We start from the raw sequence: 12,345 nt of genomic DNA, 5'->3' as shown, positions 1-12,345 counted from the left end.
AGGACACGTCCGACTTCCCTCTTCCCTTACTCCCCGTCTCCCGACCTCTGCCAACAGTTCTGCCCCTCACAGCTCCAAAAGACCAGAGTCCTCAAGGCAGGTGGCACAGGGGGAAAGAACAGTAGCCCCGGACGCCAGGAGCTCAGAAAGGCTAAGGGGAAGGCAGGGCGGGCCAGTTAGCTGCGGGGTCTCCAGTTTTCTGTGCTGGTCAGACCCTTCCCAGACCGGACGGCACGCAGCATTGAACTCTGCAAGACGGGAGCGATCCCCGGAGCTAGAAGAGAGGTCAAGGGACAGCCACAGTGGTGATTAACGTGGTAGCAAAGGAATTGGAATGATTAACGCAATGAAAAGGGTCAGACCACATCCCACGGTGGTCTTCTGATACCTGAAGGGGTGTCACCGGCCGTGCTCCACTGTTCTTTGTCCTGAGGATGATCGGACAGGAAACGGAGTTCAAAAATTCTGTAAAATGTGTAGGTCCGATGAGAGGGAGACCTTCTGGGTCTTGAAGGTCATTAGGCCCAAGAAGGGATGTAGAGGGAGGTAGCACCTCCTTGGGGTCAGCCCAAGGGCCAGGCCCGATTTCCGTGTGTCCTGTTGAATGGAGGGCCTGTCTCTCGCTCTATTTGAGTTAACAATGAAATGGGTTTCGGGGGCGGGGCGGCAGGGTGGGGGGAGGAAGAAGAGCGTGTGGAAACTGACAGGCAGGTGAGAAATGTGTGTGAAATGGCAAAACGAGTCAACCCTGACACCTGTCACTTGGAGGAGAAGTCAGAAATATTACCTTTTGGGGCACCCGGGTTGTTCAGTTGGTTAAGTGTCCGAGTTCGGCTCAGGTCTTGATCTCACGGTTCGTGGGTTCAAGCCCCGCGTCGGGCTCTGTGCTGACAGCTCAGAGCCTGGAGCCTGCTTTGGATTCTGTGTCTCCCTCTCTCTCTGCTCATCCCTGACTTTCACATACTCTCTCTCAAAAATCAATAGACATTAAAAAAATTTAAAAAAAAAGAAATATGACTCAAAAAAATTTTTTTAACCTTTTTTTCATTTTCAAGAGACAGAGAGAGACAGAGCATGAGCAGGGGAGGGACAGAAAGAGAGGGGGAGACACAGAATCCAAAGCAGGCTCCAGGTTCTGAGCTGTCAGCACAGAGCACGACACGGGGCTCGAACTCACGAACCGTGAGATCATGACCTGAGCCGAAGTCCGACACTCAACCGACTGAGCCACCCAGGCACCCCAGAAATACTACTTTTGTGATGATACTGTACTTAGAAACTACTTGTGCTTTGGCAAATAATTATCACTGGTGACCCTTGAGCAGCATAGTTGTTGAGGCCCTATCTTCCTTCCAGAAGCATAGGCCCATCCCCGAAGCCTGTATGCGCCTGACAAATACTAGCTCAGGCCTCAGTTGTGGAGTCCTCACTCTGGCAGACCTTCTGGTGACGTCAGACGAGGAGGTCTGCTCAAGCAAAGCTACACGATCGGGTCTTGGGAGGGTTTATTTATCTAGAAAACCGAATCAGGCTTGGACCTAAAGCCAAAAAACTGTGACGTACCTAGACGGGAGCTGGGGAAAACACATCCTTCTAGTTTTCACAACCTTATTGTCACATCTCCTCATTTAGAGTTTATTTAGGATGGTGACCGCCACTCCAGCCTTCTCATACTTACTGTTTGCATAGCGTATCTTTTTTCATCCATTTGCTTTCTGTTCATATGTGCTTGTATATTTAAATGGCACGTCTAAGTAGTTAACCCAGATATATACATAATACATACATATGTAAAATCTTTATCTGACAAAGCTTGCCCTTTATTTTTTTTAAGTTTATTTATTTATTTTACGAGAGAGAGTTCAAGTGGGAAAGAGGCAGAGAGAGGAGAGAGAGAATCCCAAGCAGGCTCTGTGCTGAGAGAGCTGACTCGGGGCTCGCTCGATCTCACGAACCATGAGATCGTGACCTCAGCTGAAACCAAGAGCCGGCCGCTTAACCAACGGAGCCACCCAGGCACCCCAGAGCTTGCCTTTCAGTTGGAGTGTTTAATTCATTAATGCCTAATGTAATTATTGATACATTTGGGTTTGGATCTATTGTTGCATGACTTTTCTCTTGGTCTACTCTGTTCTTTTTATTTGTCTTTTTCACCTCCCCGCTCCCTTTTCTTTCTTTAAAGGTTTTTTTTTTTGTTGTTGTTGTTGTTTTTTGTTTTTTAAGCAGTCTCTACACCCAGCATGGGGCTCGAACCTACAACCCGGAGACCAAGAGTCACACGCCCCACTGACTGAGGCAGCCAGGCACCTCCTCTCCTCACTCTCTTTTTAATATCACCGCCATGTCTCACGTATGCAGCCTGGATCTCTCTCTCTTGAACTCCAGACTCTGAAATTCAATTCTCTACTCAACACCTGTGTTTGCATATACAACAGGCATCTCAAACTTAACATACCACACCCAAGCTCCTGACAGTCCCTCCCTAACTCTCCCAGGGGTCCCCCTCTAGGACAATGGCAGCTCTCTCCAGTTCTTCCAGCCAAACTTTGGGGTCTTACTTGGCCCTTCTCTTTCTCTCACACCCCACATTCAACACATGCACATCCTGTCAGTCTTGTCGTTAAAGTATCTCCAGAATCCACTACATTCCACAGCCACTCCGGCTCCACCAGCCTCTATCATCCCAGACCAAGTGCCATTACCTGCGCCATAACAATGGTCTCCAACTGGTCTCCCTGAAGTCCATTTTCAACATGGCAGCCAGAAGGATTCTTTTTAAAGCCACGTTAAGTCACTTCACTCCTCTGTTAAAAGCCTGCAATGCCCTTCATTTTCTTAGAGGAAAAAGGGAAGGGTTTATGATGACCTATAAGACTGCTCCCCATTATTTTTCTGTTCTTCTCTCTTTTTCACTCTTTCCCTTGTTCCCTCCATTCTAGCCGCCTTCACTGTTCCTGTACCTCGGCGTATTGCAACTTTTTTTCATTATTGCCCCCGTCAGGGGCAAAAGGAAAATGTCTTTTTTTTAGACATTTTTCCTAATCAACCCTACCCTCACCCCATGACATTTTAATACCACGGACATACAGGCACATCTTGTTTTCTTGTGTTTCGCAGCTACTGCAGCTTTTACACATCGGAGGTTCGTGGCAGCCCTGTGTCGAGCTTCTACAGCATTTGCTCGCTTCGTGCCTCTGTGTCGCATTTTGGGAATTCTCACAATACTGCAAACTTTTTCATTGCTACGATATTTGTTGTGACGATCTGCGATCAGTGATCACGGCTTGCTGAAAGTTCAGACGATGGCTAGCATTTTTTAGCAATGAAGTAATTTTTAATGAGCCCATACGCGTTGTTTTTTAGACGCAATGCTGTTGCACTCTTAACAGACGACACGATAGTGTAAACGTAACTTTGATGTGCTCTGGGAAGCAAAAAATTCATTTGACTAGCTTTATTGAGATAAATATTCCCTTTATTTTGGTTGGTCTGGAACCGAACCCACAATCTCTCTGAGGTATGACTGTACTATATACATATTTACTTAACTTACTTAAAATAACTTACTTAAAATCACTTAAAAAGTTAAAGTAACTTAACTTACTTAAAATCACTATCCGGCCCGTTTCTGTGCTTGCCTGCCTGCCTGCCTTCTTTCTTTCCTTCCTATTTTCTTTTATTCTTTTTCTTTCTTTCTCTTTCTCTTTCTTTCTTTCTTTCTTTCTTTCTTTCTTTCTTTCTTTCTTTCTTTCTTTCAGATTTTGCTTTTTTTTAGTAATCTCTACACCCAACGTGGGACTCAAACTTACAACCCCAAGATCAAGAGTCACATGCTCTATGGATGGATGGCTGGAGCCAGCCAGGCACCCCTGTATCTGTGCTTTATACATTAAAAGAGTAAGATTTTCAGGGTGCCTGAGGGGCTCAGTCGGTTGGACGACTAACTTTGGCTCAGGTCACGACCTCACGGTTCGTGGGTTTAAGACCAGCATCAGGCTCTGTGCTAACAGCTCAGAGCCTGGAGCTTGCTTTGGATTCTGTGTCTTCCTCTCTCTAGGCCCCTCCCCCTCCCCTGCTCGCATTTTGTCTCAAAAGTAAATAAACATTAAAAAAAAATTTTTTTTAAAGAATTAGATTTTCATCATCCTCCCAAGAATGACTTTTCACCCCCTTAGGAGGATGTCTCCCCTGTTGGGAATGCATACTTTCACTATTTGCATATAATTCTACCTCAGGACCTTTGTACTTACTACCATCTGGCACCTTTATATGTTCCTTGGCTGTTTTTTGTTGTCTGTCTGCCTTCATGAGAATGTAAGTCCCAGGAGATATTTGTGTTCCTTGAGGCATCCCAGATGCCTGGTTCCTGGCACACAGCCCGTGACCATTCATATCTGTTGAGGACCCACACGCTGAGCTCACTTGTGCACACCTGCCTCTCTTTTGTGTGACTTCGTCTGCTGCCATGTCATCTTTTCTCCCTTTTATCAACCAGGTCCTGTCCTTGCTTTAAAACTCGAATCAACGGCGCCTGGGTGTTTCAGTAAGTTGAGTGAGCGTCCGACTTCAGCTCAGGTCATGATCTTACTGTTTGTGAGTTCGAGCCCCGCGTCGGGCTCTGTGCTGACAGCTCGGAGCCTGGATCCTGCTTCGGATTCTGTGTCTCCCTCTCTCTGCGCCCCTCCCCCACTTGTACTCTCTCTCTCTCTCTCTCTCTCTCTCTCTCAAAAATAAATAAACATTAAAAAAATAAAACAAACAAATAAATAAATGAAACTCAAATCAAGCAGCAACTCCTTCCTGGCTGCTTTTCTGGCTTGATGTCCTCAAGAGTATTATAAAGTTCTTTATACCCCACACTCCTGGCAGGAGATGTAGAATTAGAAGGAATTACTGAACTTTTTTCTCTTTGGTCTCATCTGCCTCAAAACGATTCGGGCACCTCCTTGGGCACTCACTATGAACACTACCTTTTAGCCTCCAGAGGCGTTTGGTTATTCCTAAAATCACGTATGTTTGTGTGCCATTGGAAGACCGTGTGTGGACATGGGGGGGTGCTTCTGAGTTGGGCGTGTGGACACGAAGGAAGGAGAGAAAACCATTTAGTCTTTAGGCTGATTAACACTGTCTAAGTACGCTTTGGGTACATTCAATTGGCCTTGTGCTACTGGAAATAAAGAATATATTTTTTTGTTGTTGCTGGTTTTCATTGCATTAGATCATGTGGTTTTAACCCAGGGGCCTCAGGAAGTGCATAGTAAATTTGAGCCCTCGATCAAATAAAACAAGTGTGCTTAAACTGCGTTATGGTTGTGCCACAAATGCTAAAAGTTCAAGTTGACATTCCAGCCCGAGTTCCTAATGTTATTAGTGAGGAGCCCGGGGCGGGGGTGGGGGCGGGTGGGGGGGGGTGGGGGCGGGGAGCAGAGAGGGTATCCGACTTCAACACACGAGGTGACGTTTGTGGCTCCACAAGAAATTGAACTTGGTGATAACCTCACTCCTTTGTGTTTATCCATTTTCTCGCGTGTTCAGAGGTCAGGTCTGGGTAGGACAGAGAGTGTCTGTATGTTTTGCCAAGTAGATCTTTTGTTGGGTGGGCATCTGAGAGGAGGGACAGGCTTTAGGGAAAATCACTATCCGGCCCTCCAGCCCTCCCCCCCCCCCCCCAGCTCAGCTCTCCGGTGCTGACGGACTGAGGGTGGGGAGGGGCTGTCCTGTAGCGGGAGTGGGGCCTGCAGCCTGCTACCCCTGCCCCCCCCCCTCCGCCACACACACACACAGGCTGGCAGCGTTTGGCCTTGTCTGTGTTCTGTTTGTCAGCAACCCGGGGAACGTGAGCAGTGAGCGTGCAGCATCTCAATTCAAAGAGCAAGCACCATCAGGGACGCCTGGCTGGCTCAGTTCATGCAGGTGACTCTTGATCTTGGGGCCATGAGTGTGAGCCCCCCGTTGGGCCTGGAGATTACTTGTATTTTTTAAAGTTTGCTCATTTTTTTAGAGAGAGCGAGAGAAAGCGGAGAAGGGGCAGAGAGAGGAGAGAGAGAGGATCCAAAGCAGGCACCACGCTGTCAGTACGGAGCTTGACGTGTGCCCTACTCACCAACCCCGAGATCATGACTCGAGCCGAAATCAAGAGTCAGACGCTCAACTGACTGAACCGCCCAGGTGCCCTGTGGAGATTACTTAAAAATAAATAAATAAATAAAAAGGCAAATAGGGGCGCCTGGGTGGCTCAGCCGGTTAAGCACCCAGCTTCGGCTCAGGTCACGATCTCACGGTTCGTGAGTTCAAGCCCCGAGTTGGGCCCTGTGCTGACAGCTCAGAGCCTGGAGCCTGCTTCCGATTCTCTGTTTCCCTCTCTCTGCCCCTCCCCCGCTCATACTCTGTCTCTCCCTTTCAAAAATAAACGTCAAAAACATTAAAAAAAGAGTAAATAATATTAAAATGTTGCCTATGGAACATACCAAGCCCCAGCACACAAGCCCCAGATGGAACCACATCTGGAGAGCCAGACTTTTCCGGCAGCCGTGGCAGCCTTTGGGCGTAATTAAGAGAAGGAGAAGTCTGTGTTCAGGGTCTTCTCCGGTATCCTTCTTTCGATCTCATTCTCCCGTCCATGGTCTGTCCTCAGGTTTCAGTCCCTTAGCCTTCTGGGAACTAATCTTCACAGCTCACCAAACAGAGTCTCCAGTGATGTTTTAGCTTTAATCCTTGCAACATTCCTAGGAGGTGGGAATTATTGTGACCTCTGTTTCATCGGTGAGAAAGCGGGAGTGGAGGAGACACTGAGTCAGGTGACATATTTTGGCATCAAAATCATAGATCATGTAACTTCCTAGATCATATAACCCAGGCAACGTGTAGATTCTGGCCAAGAACCTCAAATCCTAAGATTTTCCCTTATCAGGTAACCAAAGTAGTAATGACAGCCAAATGCATTGAGGGCTCACTCTGGATAGTCGTTTATGCCATGTGCCTTACATATAATGTCTCATTTTTTTCCTCCCAATAACCTCGTGAAATGGTTATTTAATTGCCATCTTTATTTTTATTTATTTTGAGAGAGAGAGAGAGAGAGAGAGAGAGAGAGAGAGAGAGCACACAAGCAAGAGAGGAGCAGAGAGAGAATCCCAGGCAGGCTCCTCACTGGCCGCGCAGAGCCCGATGCAGGGGTCGAACTCACAAATTGCGAGATCATGACCTGCGCCAAAACCGAGAGTCGAATGTTTAGCCGGCTAAGCCACCCAGGTGCCCCTTTATTCCCATCTATAAAATGAGAAAATGGAGGCTTAGGAAGATTTGAAGACTTCAACCAAGTGTCTTCTGAACAAATCGATCCATTAAATCCACTGTAATTTAAAAAGAAGTAGCTGGGTAAAAGGGCGCCTGGGTGGCTCTGTCGGTTGAGCATCGGACTTCGGCTCAGGTCACGATCTCCTGGTTTGTGGGTTCGAGGCCCGCCTCGGGTTCGGTGCGGACAGCTCGGAGCCTGGAACCTATTTCGGATTCTGCGTCTCCTTCTCTCTCTGCCCCTCCCCCACTCACACTGTGTCTCTCTGTCTCTCAAAAATGAATAAACATTAAAAAAACTTAAAGAGAAGTAGTGGGGAGAAGGAAGTGGGGGGAAGGGATAAAGGGGGGGAGGGGGGGGGCGGGAGAGGGAGGACGGTGAAAGAGACAGAGGAGGAGGAGTCTACAAGAGCCACAGACCCAGTCCTGGCTTGGCCAGCGTACCAGTGGGTGTTTGAGTCCAGAGCGTGCCCACAGCCAGCGGCCGCCTCCCCAGGCCACGGCCTCCATCGGCCCCGAGGGAAAAAGTGTTAAGTGGATGTGGGGTCAGGAGGTTTGTGAGCGGAAAAGCATTACTGAGCCGTTATCTCAGATGCCAGTAGTTTGTATCTCAGACCAATGTAATAGTGGAGGAAGGGGCATGACTCCCACCTAGTTTAGCTGGAAAGGTAGTCGCTTGCGTGGGGCAAGTCCAAGCCAGGAAGATCCCAAGGGAGAGACCAGCTGACCATTCTGGGTGGCTCTCAGTTTGCTAAAAACCTTTCTGCCAACTTAGGAAAGTTGGCAAAGCTCTCTTAAGTTTTGTTTTGTTTTTTTTTTTTTAAGGTTTATTTATTTCTGAGACAGAGAGAGACAGAGCATGAGCGGAGGAGGGGCAGAGAGAGAGGGAGACACAGAATCCAAAGCAGGCTCCAGGCTCTGAGCTGTCAGCGCCGAGCCCGACGCGGGGCTCGAGCTCACGGACCGCGAGATCATGACCTGAGCCGAAGTCGGTCACCTAACCGACTGAGCCACCCAGGCGCCCCAAGACTCTCTTAAGTTTTTATTAAAAACTTTGTAATGCATGTTTTGCCCCTCCCCCTATTGCCAGCACTGCTCACCTCCAAGTGCAGACAAATCCGGCCTTTGTCCTTGCTCTGCACAGCCATTGCCGCTCTCCCAGGCCCATCTCCTTCCAGCCGGTGCTGGGAGACTAATCATCCAACTTTCGTGGAGGCCAGCAGGCCAACAATATTTTTCCATCCCTCTGTCCTTAGACACCTGTCTCAAGGGATCCGGTTTTGGTGGACCAGGTTTTGGGTGTAAGAGCAGAAAGCCCAACTCGGTGCCCTGCGGCTTGGGAGCTCCCCACTGGGCAGCACCTACTCCCCGTGTCCCTCCCACCTCCCAGTATCACTGACGAGGGGTGCAGGCCCCTGCTCTGGGCTGAGGCTCTCGGGGTAGGTGAGCAAGGTTTTTAATCTCTCTTGCAAAAGCTCTGTTCCAAGAGTCACTGTTTGACAAAACGATAAGCACAGTCGAATCGGTGTAAGAGTCCGTGTGTCCTCCAGGGGAAGCATTTAACAGGATACGCGGGGGTTTTCGTTCCTTTACCCTAAGGAGGTTGGACTTCCCCAGAGCTGCACTGGAATGTTCAGCAGGAAAGACTCTTCTCAGGCAGCGCTCCCAGGACGGGTGATGGAGAATGAGCCTGATGAACCACTTCAGTCACGTTGTTCGGGAAGCTCATCGTTGTTGACGGTGAAGGGGTGCAGCCTCGTTCTGTCCGCTTGCAGCCATCACTCTATACTACCAGACTGCCAACTCTCTCCGAGGACTTGCCGTGAACTGCATTAACTGACGACAGAAAGGAATCCAGCAAGTGATCAGACATTCTAAAATCAAAACTGAGAGCTAAGTGCTGAAAGCGGCCTTGTGTCCGTCTTATCCGGGCAGTCCTCGTCTAGGACGCTGGGTTGTGCAGAAAAATTATCTGGTACAACTAATGGCGGTGACTGAAATACGATGCAAATTCATTCACCGTTTCCCTAGACTGTTGGAAAGCCACACTGAGCGAGAGTCAGGGCCTTCGGCTCAGGTTTCTGCTGCGTTATGGCAACGGAGCGGGAGAAAACAGCTTTCTGAATCATCTGGCTTTGCGTGTGTTAAAGCGATACCTAATTAGCACTTCAAGGAAGTGATTATTTGGGTAGAAACAGTGCCCCAATTACCCAAAAGAGTACACTCATGGGCAGCTTGGTGAAGCATGAAGAACAGAGAAGACTCGAAAGCTTTCGATGAACCGTCCTGAGTCCCCCTTCCGCTGCTCTTGGGCTGTGTGATACTGATCAAACACGTGACCACTTGCAACTGAGGGTTCAGCCTCTGAAACAGGATGGTAACATCTTCCTTATCCGGATCACGGGATTGCCAGGAGGAACAAAAGAAGTAAAGCCAAAGCTCTTTGGCTTTGTAACGGTTACCGTTACATCCTTCTCCATGGGGTTAACTCTAGGAAACAGGTTGTAGGTTATTTAGGGACCTGTCAACAGGGGTCGGTTTGGGTGTCTGTCTGAAAGAGCCTCCCTCTTGGCTGGCAGGGCAGGTCAAGCTCTCTGAGCCGTACGTCAGTCTGTCATTTGGAGCCTCGGTACTTTGGTGCTTCCGTTACAGGGCTCAGCCAGAGGTTCCCGAAGTGTGGTCTCCTATCAGCAGCCACCTGGGAGCTTAGTAGAAATGCAAATTCTCAGGCCCTACCTCAGAGTTTCTGAATCAGGAACTCTGGGGGAGGAACCCACGAATCTGTTTGAACAAGCCTTCCAGATGATTCTTCTGCTTGCTCAAGTTTGAGAACCATTGAACTAGGTCTTAGAGCCTCTGCAAAAACCAAGAACAAGGGCCCCTTTAACAGCCTGTTACTCATCCTTCACAATGTGAGCGGGCAGGACAAAGGAGGCTTAGAATTCCAGACCCAGGAGGGACGTGAGAGGCCATTTGTCCGGTTGGCTCATTCCATAGCTGAGGATTCTGCAGCCCCGAGGGGTCAAGCGAGATCTGACCCCAAACCAGGCCGAGAGATGATGTCAAGACGACTCAGTCCGGTGCTCTTCTCCTCCGTCCCATTTCCCTCTTGCGTCCAGATCACAAATGCCATGCAGTTGCTACTCAAAGAAGGGGGTCCAGCACAGAGAAGCAAAGTCAGGTGGAGAAGCTCGGCTTGGTTAGACCCACTTATCTCCAGCCCAGAGGGCAGGACTCCAGGGGAAGTCATGGCTGCCTTCCTTGCTCCTGGTCTGGAAGATGAAGTTATCTGCAGGTTCTCCGTAATTGGTGGCTCTCCCGTCCATTGTCCTCAAAACACAAATGAGGTATGGACTTCGGAGGCCCTGAGGTGTCTCTTCCAATGGAAGCCACTTCCCTGATTGGTGTGAAAATTCTGGCTGGTAGGAAGGCTGGGATTCCTAGATGTTTCTGCTTATGCGCTTAACGAGCACTGAGGGTGAAGGTCAGGGATCCCATAGAAGATTTCCGCAGAGGATGGCCAAGTTCTGAGCAGAAGGGGCCTGCAGATACAATCAAGCCATCAGGGAAAGCAATCACTGACAGCTGCCTAGGCAGGTTGGTTCCTGCAGCAAAGACTGACGCCCAAGAATGACCCCAAAGCTCATTCCCAGAAATCCTCTCTTCAGGCTCATAGGACCTGAGAGAGGTTTGGGAGCGGCAGTGATTCAACCCACTTATAAACAGCCTTTGTTCTCAGCAGTCAAATGCCTCCCTTTCTCTCTTTCTTTCTCTCCTCCTTTTCTCAGTCTCCTTCAAATTACTCCATTTGGCAAGAAGTGATTTTACTTTATAATATGGCCGAAATGTTTCTATGGAATCTCAGCTCAGAACGCTAACAAATTTCCTTCTGTATCTTTGTTCACGGAGAAACTGACCCCAATTTACCAGTGAATGCAATGGCCCCTCACACCTTCCCACCTTTTGGATGGGCCAGAAGGTCGTGCCCTGAGCCCTGAGTCTCAGTGCAGCTGGTGTGACCTTGGAGAGCCACGTAGCCTTCTCTTGGTTTCTTCCGCTGTAAAATCAGAGATGGAAGTGATCATTTTCATGATTTAATATAAACAGTGGCTGGCGTGGCCTCATGCAGCTCTTAGTACCCAGAGGAACTGTTTGGTTAATTTCAGCAGTCGAGACTGGCAACTCGTGTAGAGTTGGAGACTGAATTATCCTGTTAGACCCTTGGCTTTGATCTTGACCCAAATGAGAGTCAGATTTTCATGCCCCAAGGCGGGAAGAGTCGGGTAGCTCCAGACTTCGATACAATACTGCCATGCTTGGTTCTGGGGGAAACGTCCATCACCCATCTTTTGGTGGAATACAGATCAGGAGGGGAGGGGATTTTCGTTTAACTCATCTGCGTGGAGGGTTTCTGTCTGTTTGCTTTTTAAAGCTGGAGCTGGCCAAAAAAAGTCTGTGGATTTGTAGAAACAATGCACACATTTAGACTTTAGAGATTAGGAGTCATGCTCTGTGGTGGTTCTGTTCAGTTAACACAGTTCCATTGGAAAATGTTAGAAACCAAGGAATGAACCAAAGTCTTTGAGAGTATGGACTCCTCTGCGGGGAGAGTCCTGGCTTGCCGGTGGGTGACACAGGCAAGGGTGTTTTGTTTAGAACAGTGGTCACTGTTGTTGTCCACGGCTTACCTGGAGTTGCAACCACCACCTTCTCCTGGCCTTACACACAGAGAGAAGCCTGTTCATTGTTGTCCAAAGCCCTAAGAAGATTCTGGAAATAGGGCTCACAGCCCTCTTACTGAGGTCACCACATGACACTGAGACACAGTTATTAAAATATTGACTCGGAATCTTCCCCTCGGTGACCTCGCTACTTGCCCCGACAGCAAATCACAGCTCCTGTCTTCCCAGCTGGGCGCTACTTCCCTCTCACCACAAGGGGGCGAGAAAGACACGCCACCGGCCAGCTCCCTACCGCCCCCCGGGGGGGATGTCCACCCGACAGGGGAACCGACTCTGGGCTGCAAGGACCAATGCAATACACTCTCCGAAA

The sequence above is a fragment of the Panthera pardus genome, unplaced genomic scaffold (assembly GCF_024362965.1).
Source record: "Panthera pardus isolate Hobbes unplaced genomic scaffold, ASM2436296v1 HiC_scaffold_6, whole genome shotgun sequence".
Taxonomy (NCBI): Eukaryota; Metazoa; Chordata; class Mammalia; order Carnivora; family Felidae; genus Panthera; species Panthera pardus.
Note: the sequence above shows the minus strand (reverse complement) of the source record.